This window comes from Sceloporus occidentalis, unplaced genomic scaffold (genome assembly GCF_023333645.1).
Source record: "Sceloporus occidentalis isolate IW3139 unplaced genomic scaffold, rSceOcc1.0.p SCAF_64, whole genome shotgun sequence".
Taxonomy (NCBI): Eukaryota; Metazoa; Chordata; class Lepidosauria; order Squamata; family Phrynosomatidae; genus Sceloporus; species Sceloporus occidentalis.
Genome location: NW_028317044.1, coordinates 530,708 through 549,022, shown reverse-complemented (window position 1 = coordinate 549,022; position 18,315 = coordinate 530,708). Strand labels below are relative to the sequence as shown.

At 48.1% G+C, this 18,315-nt stretch overlaps 1 protein-coding gene across 2 annotated transcripts in view; it reads right to left on the bottom strand.

Moving 5' to 3' along the window:
* LOC149287031 (uncharacterized) overlaps positions 1-18,315 on the bottom strand; it is a 149,283-nt gene that overhangs the window by 46,711 nt on the left and 84,257 nt on the right. For both annotated transcript variants that reach the window (XR_016277532.1, XM_089493473.1), the window contains exon 5: positions 10,711-10,805. The gene's annotated coding sequence lies outside the window, so the exon portion shown is untranslated. The remainder of the gene's footprint in view (positions 1-10,710; positions 10,806-18,315) is intronic.

Here is an 18,315-nt window from a genome sequence, read left to right as displayed (position 1 = left end):
AGTCCACTTTAGCATCCAGGAGCTGCATCAAGCCAAGGAGGTCTGCCTATCTGCTGATGGGGAGGAGGACATTTCCAGGAGATATTACTTAGTTATGCAGAAGTGACTATGGAGTCGATGTAGAATATCACTGGGTCCCTCCAGAACAGCAATGAAATCTCCTTGTCCCCTCCAACTTGATTTAATGGAGTGGCAGCTGAGCTAATGGACCACAAACTTTAGAAGCCTCAGCGGATGTTCCCTATGGAGCAAGACAATCAAAACCTAGCGTCCAGTTTATCCAGGATAAAACCTGACCTCCCCTTGTGAACCGGAGTGGAACTCCATGTCTGCTGGGTAGCAGTTGTCTAATATCCTTGCCATTACCCTTTTCTGCTTGGAAAGGGACCCAAGCCGGGGGGGGGGGGGGGGATATGCCATCTCTGCATCCCCTGATTCCAAAAGGACTGATAAGGATGGATGGAGACAGCTGGCTCAGCAGATTGGCAATGGGGCCCATTGACGTCCACCCTGAGGCCACCGATCGGAGCCTGGCCTTGCCTGGGCGATGATGGGAAATCATTACTTTGTGACAGCTTGGTGATGGCCCATCACGGCTCCCAAGACACTTCCTTAAGGACAGGTGTCCAACGCTCGGATGGATGCCACCGCGCTTTGCTTTTTATTGATCTTCCCTCATTGGCACTCTCTGTAGAGAAACACGGGGCGGAATGATAAGCAGCCCTCTCTCCCTTGGCCGGCCGTCTGACCTGGAAACGTACGAACCTGTCGCTGGCGGAAATCAAGCCACGGTCCTTCAAGGAAAATCCATCTCCTCTGAAAAGAAGGAAGGCTTCCAGCTTCTCCTAGTTCTCTTTGGAGAAGGGTGAGACCCCCAGAGCTGGAGAAAAGAATGTTGGCCCCCGTTGGTCAGTGTCACCTGAAGGAGGTCCTTTGGATGCATTGTTGGACGGAGAGTCAACCCAGAGGTCAATCCCACAATGGGTCTGCTCTAGTTGGAACTGAAAATGGCATCAAGACGGATGGCTCCATGAGACACGGTGGATGCAGCTTTAGCTCTCTCTCTTCCCTGCCCAACTTGCCAGCTTGCCTTTAAAAATTAAAACCTCAAGACCAACCTGGCCCTGTGAGACCTCCAATGGCCACGGGCTCCTCTTCGCATTCAGAAGAGCTTCTGTTTTGGCTCCTTTCGTCTGCCTTTTGCTTAATGAACCAGAGAGCTCACCCAGGACATTAATATCACATAAAGGCAAGGAAGGAGGAGAGGAGGCATGCGTCCTTGCGTCAGAAGCATGGGCCTAGAAAGAGAGAGAGAGTCAAAGTGCAGGGGATGGAGAGGGAAATGGGATGGTTTCTGGGAAGCTACGAAGGATCTGGAAGGACATCAAAAGAAAAAAACCTAAAGTGTATCATCTTTCAACTTCAACCTCCTCCTCTGCTATTGCCATTCTCTAAGGCGTTGTCCTCCAGAGGTGATGGGTGACAACATCCATCACTCCTGGTAAGCATGAGGATGGAGGTTGTTGTAGCTTTGTTGTAGCCCAGCAAAGGTCTCCAGAATTAACTAAGTTAAAGTACTGTGTCAGAAGCAGTTGGGGGCTCCCATGTCAGTGGGAGCTGTGAATCCACTCTGCGTTCAATGCTAGCCAAACCCTGGGAGGGTGTCATTGCCCCACTGACATGGGACGACCTCCAAGCAGCCACTGAATGTTGGTCCTAGTCGCTACAGGTCCATTTATAGATCTATTGAACCCTAGAGGTCACAGTTGGATGGAGTTGAGTCCAGCTCTCCTGGGGCCTTGAGACAGCTACATCCCCTTCCCCATGGTAACATTTTCTGATAGTTTCCCAGGTTTCCCTTCTCGTTCTCAAAGGTTGAAATGCCTCCCCCAAGACTTCCAGGCTTCCTAAGAGATGTCAGAGAGTGGAAGATGCTGCCTTGGAGAGAAAACCTTCTTTGGAGGTTTTCAAACAGCGATCACTGGATGACCATTGGTCACAGAGAGGGCTGGGATGGGATATTCTTGAATGGTCAAAGGGGGCTGGCCCCTGCTTTTGACTCACAGTCTGGAAGGTGGTGCTGTGTCCCTAAAATGGGTGGTTACAGCAGAGCTAAGGAAAAAACCACAGCTCTGAGAATCCCTGGGATTTGGGGAGCCAAGCTGTAACTTCTCAAAGCTCTTGTCTCCTCAAGAGTCATCAAATCTAGAGCAGCGCTCGGGAAAGTTGTGTGTTTGCATCTCAGAATCCCCCAGCCAACCTAGGATTTGGGGAGACGCAGTCCTAAACTGTGGCTTTTCCAGGCTCTAGTCCAATTCTTACATAAGGACTCGGTCTAGTTTCCATCCAATTAGCCACATTTCTGCCCCTTTATGGGAAAACAGGCTTTGCTCTAAGGCTCAGCTCAGCCCTAACTGGGAGAAGCAGAGCCTCGGACTGGGCCAGCAACAGAGACAGACCAGCAATTGCTGGACAAATATTCCTCAGTTTGGGCCTGAGGCCAGGAGCTTGATAAGAGCCAAATGTTGGGAGCCAAAAGCGGACAGAGGGAGCCATAAGCCAGAAGGAAAGAGCAGGTCAAGGCAAAAAGACGTACTTTGGTCATATCATGAGAAGGGAGGACTCGCTGGAAGAAACAATGATAGGAAACATGAAGTAGAAAGAGAGGACGGCCGCATGTTAGATGGATGGACTCTATGAAAGAGGACACAGGTATGACTTTGCAGGACCTAAGCAGAGCAATGGAGGAAAGGGGGTCTTAGAGATGTCTCATCCAGAGGGTCGCCATGGGTCAAGATCAACTCCAGGGCATTTAACAACAACTGCCTAAGGGCTGAATTTATTTTACAGTTGAGTTCAAGGCACTATCCAAAGTACTGAAAGATTTCCCTCCTATACAGGCTCAGCACTATGAGGAATTCCTCAAACCCTGGAGTGTGGCCCACTGCCCCGGAGCTTAAAGCCATCTTGCTGCATTTCAACAAGACAAGGGCAGAAGCCCCTCCATTGCTCCCTTGGCCAAGCAGCCATCCTTGGGGACCTGACTTTTCTGTGAATTCGAAATGTGTCACAAACAACACTCCCTTCCCCTCCTGCCAAGGTGCTTTTTCTGCCTCTGTGCCCATCTGTCTTCTTTATCGCCTGCTGCATGCTGGGTCATGCAACCGCCGGAGCAGGGTAAAGATAATATACATCCCGTTGCAATGACAAGATCACCCAAAAGAGACGCGGAGCGATAACGTTGCCGAGAGGAAGGCTGAAGGAAGAAGGTACAGGGATGAGGCGGAAGAGGAGAGACATCCTTATCTTTGCTTTTTGCTCGTTCAAATTCACAGGAGGGCAAAGGGACGCGTCTCTTCACCTCCAAAGTCTGTCTGAATCCATTTCTCCTTGTTGAATAGTACATACACACAGAAAGGAGGAGAGAAATAAGGGAGAGGCAGAGGGATCTGCAGTCAGAAGAACGACAAATCTGCTCTGGGTTTAAGCCCAAACTTTAAAGAAACTATATCCAAAGCCAGGACCCTATTCTCCAAATAGGCCCAGCACCTGTTTAAAGGAGCTGTCTTGGGGTGGGGAGACTCCATTATAGTTCAGACTATAACCTAGGATGGATTTGCTGCACCATGGTTTCCCACCTTATACATTTCCTAAGACTGCCCAGCCTTCCCCTATTTGTAGCCTGAATACGGGAGGGATCCCAAACACTGGCAGGACGACATCATGTACCATTGTGAAGAAAGCAAAGCGGTGATGGATTGTCTTTATAAAGCCATCCGAAGAGGGAGTTGGGCTGTGTTTGCGAAGGACTTTGTGTGCGCCGAATGCCTGTGCGTCTGTGCCCACATCCCCAATTATAGTCAGATTGCCAGAAACAGAAGAAAGCTCTCCTTCCAAGACGGCTGGCAGTTATCTGCAAAGTCACAGCTGGCTTTCTGCTTGCCGCCTGGTGCCAAAAACAATATATTTCAAAAATACAGCGCAAAGCCTTGATTTAGTGTCTGTAAATCGGGTGTAGAGGAGGGAGATCTGGCGGATGAACACAACAGGCCCTGCTTTGTGTTCGCCATGTTGATTTGTCTGAATTTAAAGGTCCAGCCATGTTCCTCGGTCGCCCCTCACAATCAGAACTGCACTCCGTCTGGGATCGCCAACTGCTCCATGCCAGCGGAGTGGCAAATCCTCTCTAGGTTTGATTTGAGCCTCTACAGCTTTCCAAATGGGGGAACTGGCAACAGGATCTCCCCAAGGTATTGAACATATCCTGGGCACAAATGAGATCTCTCTCTGGGATTTCTGAGAGTTGGCACCCCATTAGGCTTTAGGGCGAGTGATGCAGAACTATGTCTCTGACCCATGGCTACGTTCCTTCCTCTCTTTGGCTGTACCTCAACTTCTTTGCCTTCCTCCCCACTTCAGCCCCTTGTGATTGGTGGGTTGATCTGAAGACCATCCTTGTGGCTTTGACTTCACAATAGACAACTCCTACCAAAGATGCCTATATACACCCAGACCACAGCTAAGCACACATTTGCCTTCTTCCAGAAGGCATCGCATGTGTTGGACTGAGCAGAGAGCTTGCTGAGATGTTGGTAAGCATTGCTTTCTCCTTTCCCCCCAATTCTTCCAAGGTTTAAGTGCCACTGAACATCTCATCCCTTCTACTAATATTCTGCTGAATGTCTGGCACCATTCGTATGTTCTGGTCTATGGTTCCCCATCATGTGGCCATTTGTCCACATGATGGGAATTGTGGCCCAACACAATGTGCCACCATACCCCTGAATTCAGAAGCTAATCAGGGTTACATCTGCTTAAAACTTCTATTATTCCAATAGCTGTGACAATGAAATTGGACAAGCCTCAAGTACGTCACTCCGAGCATAGAAGATGGATGAATGAAAAATGAATGATGTATACATACACATGTGAAAGATCAGTAACATGCCCAGTTTGGCAACTGCTGATGCCACACAATGGAGTGAAATAAAATACAAGCCCACTGCAAAAGATCTCCCTTTTGCAAGATCCATCCAAGCTGCTCAACGGCACGGCAATCAACATTCAGCCAGAGCAAATGCAAAGCAACACACAACGGGGCCTAATAATAATAACAATAATCATGATTCCATCAGTTCACAGACAATGATGGGCTATAAATTGGAGGCAACTACCAAGGAAAGGGTATCTCTGGTATGTGTGGAGCTCCATGCTGGGGATGAATAGGAAAAGCAGTCGAAAACAAGACTGCAAGCAGCCATGCCCCATTATATAAATCTTAGACCTGGCCCCATTTGGGGACACTGTGTGCCAGCTGTGGTCATTCTGTCTCCAAAAGGATGTCAGAGAGTTGGCCAACGTACAGAAAAGGGCAGCTGAGAGAGGAGCAAGACAACGCAGGGATCCCTTTATGAGAAGGACAGAGTGTTTCTAGCTTTTCAGCGTAGGAGAGTGAGGGAAGCAGTGACACAGAAAGAGAGACAACTATGGGAGGAGGAGGAGGAGGCACAAACAGGCCTTCCAAAAGTTGTTCGATTCCTATCATCCTTGACTAATGGCACCTCTGGCCTCCTGTGTTTGTGGTGGCAGTGAATCCATGCCAGATCCATGCTAAAAAGCTTCAGCAGCACCTTGCAAAGCCAAGCCCACCAAACCATAGTTTGGTGGCCAAGGTTTGGGGAAGGCAGTTACAATTGTGGGAATAATGCTACAACCGTGACCATGTTGGGCCTGGGAATATGAACCCAGTATGGATACGCTGCTCTATGCGATGGGTGACTGCCAAGCTCCTCTCTTCATAGCGGCTTTCTAAACTCTTTGGAAAGGGCCATAACCCCTTGGAAGGGAAAGAAACGGGTGCAAAGCACTCTCCGAAATGTGTAGGCTGACCTCCCCACCCTCTTCTCAGCTTTCTAAGAAAGATGCGTCTCATCCGCTCTTTGGCCTGGAGGTGTAAAGTAGATTCACAGAGTCCCTTGTCCTCCATAAGGAAGGGGCCCTCAGTGTGTCTTAACACACTGCAACACTTTTGGGCATGAAAAAAAATTACTTTTTGAGACTTATTTGCAAACATTTATTTACACACACACACACACACACACACACACACACACGCACAGTGTCTTGAATCCTATCCAATGAGATTAGCAGGAGAAGTGGTTTCACTTGTTAGGATCCTGTTGGTTACTCCTAACTTGAGCAAACCCATCTCATTAAGTGTTGACTCAACTGTTAGTAAATCCACAGCAGCAGCTCTAACAAAGGAGATGGCGATGGGATATAAGATGGACCGGACGATTCTAACTTTAGTACTCAGTTGTGTATCTTGACACTTTAGTTTTTTGAAGGCTGCCCTTCCCATTCCTAATCTTCTTATTATTTCTTGGCTCATCTCAACTCATAGCAACCCTGTGGATGAGACCCCTCCAAGACCCCCATATACTCAGCCATTCTGCTCAGGTCTTGCATTTTGGAGGTATTGAAGGAGCTGACCTTATCCCCAGAATAGCTCTTAGACAATGTCTCTAAAGTTTAGACTAAAAGCAGGAGCGGATTCACCACTTAGGAGACACTAACTCCCCCTCTGGAAGGTGATGCTTATGGCTGTATATTGCCATATCCTGAAACAAGCCAGGGAAAGGCTACAAGGGAAGCACATCCTATGTTTCCTTGGCAGCTGAAACTGACACCAGCGATTCTGTGGGGTAGCAAAAGCCAGAGCGCTGGCGATCCCTTGCAGAGATAAAATGAGCCCAGGATGGAAAATGTCCATTACCACGCAGAAAGGAACTGGACAGAGGGCACGGCGCTTCACGGCCCTTTAAATGCCTCCTTTTTTAATCTTCCCTATGGGCGAATGGTTCTTTAAGATAAGGAGCCATGCTTCATCCTGGATTATTATGTGCGACTGTTCTGAAAAATATACTCAATGCCTAATGGTGGACCAGGCCTATGGAGGCAGAGAGGATAGAAGCAGCCCTTGCATGTCTGAAAGGGAAGGAAGGAAGGAAGGAAGGAAGGAAGGAAGGAAGGAAGGAAGGAAGGAAGGAGAGAGGAGTATTTTTAGCCCAGAGAAGTGTGACTAAGAGGCAATGAGACAGCTATCTTCCAATACCAGAAGGGCTGTCATGTTGTCGACAAAGAAAATGGGGGCAGAGTTTGGAAACATTCTCCTTGTTGGGTGGGAGGGAACTACAACTTCCAAAATCTCTTAGCCAGCATGGCCCAATGGTGGTCATCCTTCTTCCACCTGGAGACCAGGGACAGGGGCAATCCTCTCCACCAGTCACCCCTCCAGGCCACCATCTCTGCACAGCAAGCCCACACACTGTCATTTCCCCATGTATGCCTTCTCTAAATGGTGAAGACCTCCATTTTGTGACCGTAGGCCCCTCCTGGGTCTCTGTGTGAACCTCATTCTGGGTTCTATGGGGCCATTTATAGTGAATACTGTATATTTCAAACATAATCTCCATTTAAACCCAAGGAGAAAATAGCACCCTGCAACACAACTGGCTATAGATAAACTGAAACTTCATCTATCATCTCAAAAGCTCTATGAGGTGCAGGACTTGGTTTCAGAAATACGTCAGTAGTATTGCAACCTTGGATGCAAACCTTAAAGCCTGAAATGACGGATGCAAATCCATACTGAGAATAATAGGAAGTTGATCCCTTTTGTCCCCTCCTGAAATACACACTCCAAAACCCTGCTGCCTTGTTCTAAGAGAAAAGGGACACCTTCTTATCCTTGGCACGCGTAGCTCTTCTTAACGGTGGACCAGGGGCATGGAAGCGTTCGCTTGCATTAGTGACCTTGCTGAATATATTTTTTGCATTCACTTTGCAGTTTGAGAAAAGATAGGAAGGCTGGGTATGGACCAGGCAAGTGATTTTTCTCTCTGTGTGTTTCTAACTTGTTTGCACAGACTTCCTCAAAGGGGAGTGGACACGCCAACTTTGGAAGCGTTTAAACGGAGGTTGGGTGGGTTTCTTTCAGGAGCGCTTGAGCATGGCAGGGGGCTGGATTAGATGGCCCTTGTGCCCCTTACAGCTGGTCAGAGTTGTGTATTTTGATTTTCTTTGCTTGCTTCTGCACCAGCTAAAACCTTGGGAGCCCATTTCCCACTGCCCTTGCCTTGGAATCACCAAATGAGGTGGTCTTACATGACTGTGACCTCTCTCCATAAGCCACACTCCCCCTTCTCTGTGCCAAATCCTGGTCTCCGTTCCTAAACTGTGTGGTTTCTTTGCAGGGGAAGAGCACCACGGTGCCGGTGCCCTTCTGCCAGAGACAGAGGCAGGATGCCTTCTATTGCCCACCGGGGTACAAGTCCGAGTATACTCTCTTCCACACCACCCGGGTGATCAAGTACGTCTTTTTGGACGGGAGTCAGAACATTGTTCCATCCTCACCCAGCTCTCCCAGCTTTGAGCCTCAGGTTGGCTACCTGGAGTCCTCCAAGGGCTATTACTATCCTCTGGTCATCCCTGACCCCAGCTTGGCCAGTTCCTACTGGGCCCCGGACTTGGAGCGCCTCCCCATCTTTGTCACTCTGTCCAAGGGCCAGCAGAAGGCAAACCAAAGCGCCTGGAGACGTCCTCTCTTCTCCCGGGACCGGCTGCCTGTCTTCCGGCAGCTGTGCGGAGAAGCAGGCCCTGTGCCATCAGCAGCGTCCCAAAGAAACGCGGCAGCTGCCAAGGCTGCCAAGGAGGAGCTGGAGAAACCTGAGGATGCTGAGATGCTGGGAGAAAATGGAAAGAGGGGCTGTGGAGGAGAAGGACCAGGACATGCCCAAGATGACCTCCAGGGAAAGGGGAGCTAAGCCCTGAAAGCGGGGGCAATTCCTAATTCACAATAAAATCAGTGGTGCCAAAAGTCTTTCATAGTCTGGCCCCTCTGGTGTTTCAAAATGGCCACGCTTGGGTCAAAAGTAAACCATAGAATCCATAGGGCTGGAAGGGACCACAAGTCCAACCCTTGCCATGAAGGTACACCTTCAAAATACTCTCAAGAAATAGTAATCCAACTTGTGTTGAAAGACCTCCTAAGAAAGAGACTCCGCCACCCTTTGAGGAAGTCCATTCCAGTGTCAAACAGATCTTACTCTCTGGAAGTTCTTCCTAATGTTTATGTGGCATCTTCTTTCTTGCAATTTGAATGCTTTAGTTCATGTTGTATTCTTCAAGGCAACTGAAAGCATCCTTGCTCCATCTTCAAGAGGCGCAATGAAACCTTGTGAAGATGCCCATCTGGGCACTGGCAAATGTGCTCCAATACCCATTGGACACTGCTGAAATGCACTGGGCTCTTCTAATGCACTTTGGGCTCTTCTGATGTGCATTGGGCATGCCTGATGCTCATGGGTTGCTGCTCTTGTGCTCCACCTCTCCCTGGCTGGTATCTGGATTTACATTTGGGAGCACACTAATTCAGACTGACATCCAGTGTGCATTGGGCCATGTCAATCCACCATTGTGCAATGGCTGGCCATAACTAGTAATATCACAGCAGCCCTTGGATACTGCAAAACTGCTGTTTTCTATTTCCTTCACATGTAACTGCTCTTATGGCGATCTAAGCCAACCAGCATTTCAACTCTATATCGCTTTAATTCCATCTTGAACTGAACCGAATAAATAAGCAAATGGAGTCCCATACACAGAGATACCTTGCACAGAACTGGCGCGGCCTATCTGCATCCCCTTACGACGCATGAGCAAGAGCCAGCTCCGCGCCACTGTTTGTGAAAACAACCAAGCCCCCCAGAAACCTTGGCATGTTACGCATTAACTAATTAACTCCACTTGCTGTCTCCATATTTATCTGTGGCCCCCAAAGACCTGCGTGAAGTGCCTCGATATATACAACATCAGTAGCGCCAGTGCCCAGCATTGCAAGACGCAGGTTGGGTGAACGCCAACTGCAGGTTCTGGAGGAGAGCAAGCGAAGGAAGGAGAGAAAAGAAAGAGGGAGGGAGAGGCAGGCGGAAAGATGAAAAGCAATTACTGCGGTTCTTCCTCTCTCTCTCTCTTTTTAAACATTTCTTTTTGCTGACAATATTATGCTTTGGTGCAAACAAGGATAATGGAGCCCTCCAAGTGGACTTCGTGACCTTTCTTAATGGAATCCATTTAAATGCTTTGACAATTTACATGAAAATATAACTCTGAGAGAAGAGAGCTGCCTTCTGTTCAGTCACCCACCCACAACCAACTCATTTCCAGTCAATATTTGAAGGGCCAGCGAATGCCCAAAGCCACCCAGTCCCCCTCCCCAAAACGCCTTTCCTACAAGGTTCATGGTGGGGGGTGGGATCTCTCTGTTTCTAAACATGTCCCCATTTCCCCCACATTTGCTAATGGAACATCACCATTATAATCATGATCATCATTTGAAATTGAAACCCATGGAAATCCATAGACACCTAGACAATTTTGACAGGAAAGAAGGAACCCTGAAAGTCAACCAAGTTTGGCTCCCAGTCCTGAAAAATACCATCGTCAAGCAAATGCAAGGGGAAACCAGCCAGGGTCAGCCGAGGATGGATCACTAACTGCATAGACCTCCTGAGGCCTTGCATTCAACAACAGAACAACACAGAGATTGACATGGAAATTGCTTCCTCTCAACCAAGGGTCACCCAGTATGTATATGTATATGTATATGTATATGTATATGTATATGTATATGTATATGTATGGACATACCCCACTCTCTTCCATGCCAGCATTTTCTGAAGATGCCAGCCACAGATGCTGGCGAAACGTCAGCAATAAACTCTTCTAAAACACGGCCCCATAGCCTGAAAAAAACACAAAAAATATTATTGTTGTTGTTGTTGTTGTTGTTGTTGTTGTTGTTATTTGCTGAAGTCCCCACATGGCTGCTTGAATGTCCCTCCAAAACCACCTGAACTGAGAAGAGCCAAATCTTGACCAAAGGCAGGCTTGCGGCTAACATCGACTTACATTTTCTGTATGATTTTTAACATCTTTGCCTGATAAAGAAGCCAGATTGAAAGCTTGCTTTGTGTATTTTGTGCATTTTGCTTGGTCCTATAAAGGTATCCCTGTTTTGTGGTTTGGGACGTTCAGGTTCAAAGCAACAGGGATAGCTTTATGGGGACAACAAAATGCACGTAATCCACGTCACACACAACAGCAAGTCGTGATGTAGGGCTGTATAGCCAAGGAGAGCCAAGACGGATCAGGCTTAAGGTATATCTAGTCCACCATTCTCTGCAATGTCTGCAATTTATCATTCCTCTCTCTTTCTATCTCTTCCCCCCCCCACTTCCTTTCTTCCTATCATCTCTTTCTTTTGCCTGAATCCTTCCGCCCAGAGTAACCCTTGAAACCAAAGAGGTGGAAAACATTCTTCACTCAAAACCATCCTTGTCCCTTTCTTTGGTTCCAGAGGTGACCATAATCATGTTGAAACAAGAGCATTAATGCACTCTTCTCCAACATCCCCACAAGTCCAACAGAGAGAGAATTATTTCTGGATTAAGGCCTCTGCAGACAGCTTGCCTGTTTTCTTCCCCTCGGCCGCTCTTCGAAGGCTGTTGACTTAAGCTATGTAAACCTTAACAACCACAACCAAGGTGTGCTCATACAACAGAAGACATGTTTGCCTTTTTGGAGGGGGGCAATGTATCTTGTTAGACTTCGGTAATTAGCACAGTCTTCACAAGCAAAGCCTCCAGCGCAAAATCTAGGATCCGGTATGAACGGCTGGATGCAAAGGGAAACACAGCACAGGTTGTTGGTCAGATCTGGGCCAGATGGTGATCCACTCAAGAGCCATCCAGTCCAACCTCATTTGGCCATGCAGGAATACACTGTCAAAGCCTTTCTTTCCGTACCAGGATAGGAGTCATAGTTTGAATGTCGGACCCCAGAAAACCAGGATTTGAATCCTTGCTCGGCTAGGAGACCCCACTGGGTGACCCTGGGCCTAGACAGAGATGAACACATAAAGACAACAGCGCTGGAACCAAGCAGAGTTGTCCCTCTTGGGTGGCTTAGGCCATCAGTCAGGAGCTCACAGTCCTGAACAGACCCTTCGGCTACATAGGAAACACTTCCCTCATTCAGTTCCTTTGCGAGGCAGCAGGCCTCATCCATCTTAAATGTTCCAAGCGGCGACAAATCAGGGCTTGGTCACGGTAAATCATTCTGAGATCTGCTCCATGAAGCCCTTGTTTGCTGTGGCAGTCCCAAGGGAGGAGGGGAAAGCGGCGATCAAAGCCCATCCTAGCTCATCTGAGTCCTAGGGAATGAGACATGTTGCGTTCCTCCCGTGAGATCTCCTTGTTAATATCCCTTGATCTGCATCATCATCATCATCATCATCATCATCATCATCATCATCATCATCCAGAATTGTGTTGGAGGACCTAATGTCTTCATAAGTGAACTTATATGCAGGGATTAGAACTAGGCAGTTGCTTAACATCTGCATGCAGGAAAAAGGCTGCTGTTAAGTTAGAAGCCTCGAAGCCAAGAACTGGAAGAGATCCCAAGGGCCATCCGACCACCGTCTGACCTGAAGGAAGACATAATCTGACAAATGCCCATCCACACACTGTTTTAAAACTTCTAAAGAAGGAGACCCCACTGCACAGCTATGGCCACCAGGACAGTCTTCCTAATGCTGAGGTGGAATCTCTTTTCCTGTCTTTTGCATCCATTGCTCCATTGGGTCCTATTCTCTGGAGCAGCAGAAAACAAGCTTGCTCCATCGTCAATATGACACCCCTTCAAATACTTAAACAGGGCTCTCATGTCACCCCTTAACCTTTCCTTCTCCAGGCTAAACACCCCCAGCTCCCTAAGCTGGTCCTCAGACTATAACCTGGGGTTGGCTGGGCCAGGAATGTTGCTTCCAGCCCTTGCCTTGGCAAACTCAGCTCTTGAAGGGCCCCAGCTGCTCCCCATCAGAGCAGGGTTGTTGCTGCTTGCCCTGGCTGAGCATCTTTCCTCTGTCTTTGGTCGCCTCCTTTTGGCCCTCCTTCTTGGCTGTGGTTCCTATTCCTCCTCAGTATGTGCCTTTAAATAAATAAAAGCCCAGTACAATGAAAACAGCCCAGCACCCCTTCATTTCTCAAATGCCTTTGGAATAAAATTGGAGGGTAGTGTGAAGGCAGTCATTTTAGTATCCATAGGGAGGGAGGTCCAGAGCTCTTGGAAAGGGAGCATGTCCTGGTGGCGGGGCTAAAGGACATATTAAGGTTCCTCATTCCCGAAAATTGGTGAAGAAATGTCCTATGCATGTTCATCATCACACATCCATGCATGCTTCAGCTCAACCTCTTCTCAGGTCCTGGGAAAAGTGAAGTTAAGAGGGACAATGCAATGACTCCTTTGGAGGAGCAAACTAAGCACCGGTCCATTCCCTTGGCTGCCAGTAACATCGCTGGACAAACAAAGAGGGATCCCTGACTGGCTAGGATCGCCCAGAAAAAGAAAGAGAAGGCACCAGAAATAACGCTGTCAAGCCAGATCAAAGGCAGGATCAAACACCTTCCAAGTGTTTTAAGGAGAGAGTTTGACAAGAAAGGAAGAGCAGGTTGCAAGAGGGAGGTTGAGTCTGTTATAAATGTTTATAGTTAACATTACGGCTCCTCTTCCTTTTAAGAACAAGCAGAGATGATTCGCTTTGGCTATTAATAGAAGCAGAGTTGATTTATGATTTATTATTTCCCCCAAACAACTCGATCCATAAATGAGAGTTGACTTGAAGGCACACAACGACAACGTCATCTTGGTCTCTACTAACCCAAAGGACAGGAGACAAGCCAAGGGGTTCAAGACACAGGATTTTCCAACCTTAGGAAGGACTCCCTGGCAACAAAGATAGTCAACGGATAGTTTTCTCTGGGTTTTTGGAAGCCTTCAACTTCACGTTCAACAGGTACTTGGATACCTTTCAACCCAAGTTGGACGCTTAACTCTCAATTGCAGATTTCTGTCCTGGAAAGGGGTTGAACTAGATGGTCTTTGGGGTTCCTTCTCAATCATTGCGTTCGTCACGCAAGAAAATGCTCCAAAAAATGCTGTGGAAATGAACCGGCTCCTCCTAAATAGATATCTATTTATTTGATGGGTGAGGAGAGCTTTTTGCAAATCTGCTCCTGCTTTGGCACCAGCCGAAGAGCAATGGACACCTGGCAATAGATAACCGCCCTGCTTTACGCATCCGTCCTGCAATTTCCGCGACCATTGCCAAGCGACAGGCCGCGGTGCGCGCGTTCCCTCTTGCTTTCTATCTTTCTCTTCTCGATGTAATTGCCCGCGGTGGCATGGAGCGGTCTGGGAGACAAGCTACATCAATCCTATTTAGGGAACACAAGCTTTTGATGAAAGGTTGCCAGGTTAACTCTCTTCCCTTTCGTGCTCCAGGGCTGGGCGGCGGAGGAGGTGTGGGCCTGGATCCCCCTTTGTTTTGCCGTGGCGCGTCGGGCAAAGGCCTTGCACCTTGGCCCTAGGGCGGTGCGTGAGGCCTGGGCACAAATCAGCTCTGAAGGCTGGAGTCAGCCAGGTTAACAGCAGGGCAGGAGAAATTCAATGAGGCGAGGTTTACGCAACACAGCCCTCTCTGGGTTTGCTCTCTGTTTTTCAGTTTCGGTCCCACCTTCTGCTGCTCCTGGATTGCTCTGCAAAAAGGACCCCAAACACACCTCAAGGGAAGAGAAAATCCACTTGCGCTTACTTGATAGTTCCAGTCGTTCCTGGTCAAAGCTGCAGCCAAAGAGGTGGAAACTACCAAGCATTAAGGGAAGGAACTGAGGGATCTGGGTATGTTTACCCTGGAGAAGAGACGGTCGAGAGGTGATATGAGAGCCCTGTTAAAATATTTGAACTCTAGGTCACCCAGTGGGTCTCCATGGCCAAGTGCAAAATCAAACCCAGCGACATCCAAAGATGTTAACCATTCAGGACACTTTCTGCCACACAAAGTTAACCAAGTCAAGAGGCTTCACAACAGCCAGGACTGTATGGCCAAGACCATTGGAGCAGCAATGGACAGTGGTTCCGATGTCAGTGGGACAGGTTTTAGCCCTCAGCATTAAAGGGGATGCCCACAGTCCTGAACCCTGTCTCCAAACTATATTCAACCCTTTCAAGCCAGAAATGGATTTGGCACCAACGTCTCCAATGTTGAAAACACCAGCTTCTGCCAAGAGCCTTCATGCTCCATCCTGAAGTCCACCAGTCTGTTCTTTTCTTTCCCTGCTCTGGAATGAATAGCCTTTCGAGCTTTTCGTTTCCCCCCAAGCGGTTCGACGCAGTTGTGCTGAGCATGTTTTCTTGGAAGTGTTGACTACAATTCGTGCTGAGAGCGAGGCAGCCTCTGCAAAAGCCCTGCTGGGAGCTAAGAGGGCTCCCACCTGGTTACTCTCAGCAGCGAAACAGCCAAGGAGAGCCACTGGGTCTTCAGTTGGGATGCTAGTGACACCCAGTGGCACCAAAGAGGTTGCAAAGGAGGGTCCTTGCTGCCTGCGCCTCTCCCTGGGAGATGGGATCTGGCCCAGGAGAAGGCCCAAAAAGGAGGGGAGACCTACCGACTAGGTGTCAAGGGGGAGCAGGTATCAGCTGAGCGGCAAATCCAAAAATGTGGCATTGGCAATTCTCCATGGTCCTCACCTTGCTTTGAGAATTTCTCCGTATGAACGATCATGGTGACGAACCATCATTGAATGGCTAAGTTGTAGCTTGGATCATAGGATCATAGAGTTGGAAGAGACCCCAAGGGGCCATCCAGTCCAACCTGATTCTGCCATGCAGGAACTCTCAATCAAAGCATCCCCGAAAAATGGCCATCCATCATCTGTTAAACGTTCTCCAAAGAAGGAGGCTTCACCAAACACCAAGGGAGCATCTTCCACTCTTGAACAGCCCTTACTGTCAGGACGTTCTTCCTAATGTTGAGATGGAGTCTCTTTTTTTCTGAATTGCCCCACTGAAGTTCAAAATAAAACCCACAGTGACACCGCCATGCCCCTGGCATCACTGGCAGCTGCCTAAACGCCTTGCATCTGAAGTGGGCAGAATGCCTTGTTGTTGTTGTTGTTGTTGTTGCTCTCGTTGCCATAAAGTGCCTTCAAGTGGATTCCGAAAACCCTCAAATGCTTTCTATACCAAATATGGAGAAATTTGGATCTGAACATGAAGAAAGAAGGAAGCTCAATGCTGTGGAATTTTGAGCTTTGTAGTTTTGTGAGGTTTCCAGCCTTCTCTGTCAGAGAGCTCTGGCGTCACAACAAACTACAAATCCCAGAATTCCACTGCATTGCTGTATGACAGTTTAAGCAACGCCAAACTGCATTATTTCTGCAGTGCAGATTACAACGCCCAGGATCCAGCTGGAATGGGAATGCTCCAAGTCCAAAAAGGCAATTTCCCAAAGGTATGGCTGACCACTTGGTTTCAGGACACAATGGTTTCAGCGTTGAAATAAGGGTCTAGGGGACCAGGGTTCGAGTCCCTGTTCAGCTATGGAAACCCACTGGGCAACCACAGAAATAGTGGCAGCCTCCTCTGAATTAATCTTGCCAAGAAAACTCTAGCAGAGAGTCCACTTGAAGATGAACACCATCCTCATCCCATGGTTCCTGCTTGAGATATAAGGAGTGGATGCTGGTGATTCTGATCCCGGCGAGGTGGAAATTTCACCTTGGGGTTTAGTTTCAACTTCAGTTCAAGGAAGCCAAGTTGCACGCTAGCCATCGACCGAGAGTCCACCACTACAGACAGCTCCTTTAACATAATAATAGTCATATTCATGTTAAAACCCAGAGCAGATTCTCCAACTCATTGGCCTCGGAGCCACTGGTTTCTACCAGATGCAAGAGCGGGTTGGAGGTAATTTTAGGTGGAAGGATTTCAGGGATATCTCTTCACTCCCTGGTCAGAGTTGGAGTCCACCTGGTTAATAACATCCAGGAGTAATCCCAGAAAAGTGTGGGGTGACCTGGCAGGAAGGGCTGAGGACCCCAAGGGCAGACTGACCTTCCAGGCCCTTTTTACAACGCAGGCCACAGATGAAGCTATTAGCATTGATCCTGTTGTCATCAATACAGCCATAGACAGCCGATCAATCCCGGCTCAATGCCACAAAGCAGGATGCTCACGCTCTTGGCCTGAGGACCAGGGGCTGCTTCGGCTCCTGCTCCGATGCGTTGGACGTTGAGGGACAAGAGGTCCTTTGGTCCCCATGTGCCTCTGCTGATGTTACAGGCGGGTCAGAGAGCCTCTATTGATACGGCCGATGGCCTGGGGGTCAGCCCAGAGGGTCAACAAAGCAGTGTCCATCTATAATAATTCATTATTATTGCCTTTTATGTTAGTACCGCTCTGCATATTCTACCATTTTAATCTCTGGTGTGGAAATAGGAGTTGATGGTAGGTCATCTCTCCCCCAAAGGATGCAAAAAGCTTGATTCCAATAGTCTACTATTTAGTCCCAATGCAAGTAGACCCACTGAATCAATTGTGGAAGGGTGAGTAGGGAAATCCCAATGATTCAAGGGGTTTACTCTGGTTGGGACTAACATTACGATGTGGCTCATAGAATCATAGAATTTTGTTGACTACAACCCGTCTTCCCATCCTTTATATCAGGTCACAAGGTTTTGACCTAAACGCTATTGTTAGACTAGACTCACGGCATAAACTGGACTTACTTATGGGTCGATTCATCTTTCAGCAATTCAGTTCAGTTGTATGACTTTATTCTTACACAGGTCCAAACCCACCAACCGCACAATACGCAGGCCTGATTTGGGGTATCCATTCCTTGCCACACACTTAAACCCATCTCCAATCCTACTACTTACAAGAACAGTACAAGCAAGTTGCTAAGAGGATCTTCTACCTCCTTCTGTCGATTCCCAGTTTCCAATCCGTTTCCATCCTTGAAGTGCCACGCAAAAGCAAAACCAGCTAACAGAGCTTACAGCACAGAAATGAATGCCATTGAATACCTCTTAAGGTCTGGCCATTTTGTTGACTATAACTCCAGAACCCATCAATTGCACCCACGGCAAACCCATCAGGTTAAGGCCCTGAACCACGAAAGCACTTGGCTCAAATGTAAAAGTGAGCATCCCGAATCGCTGGCGTAATAAGAGGCCACCCGGCAGTCAAGGAGGTAACCATCTCTTCATTTGAAAGTCCTCCTTGCAAAGCTGGGGAAAACATCACTCGGAAAGCCTCTCCAATTGGGAGCATTGCTTAGAATTTGCCAAACGCCTGTTTATTTCTGCTCTCTCCATCTCTCTCTCTCTCTCTCTCTCATCTTTCCCCCAA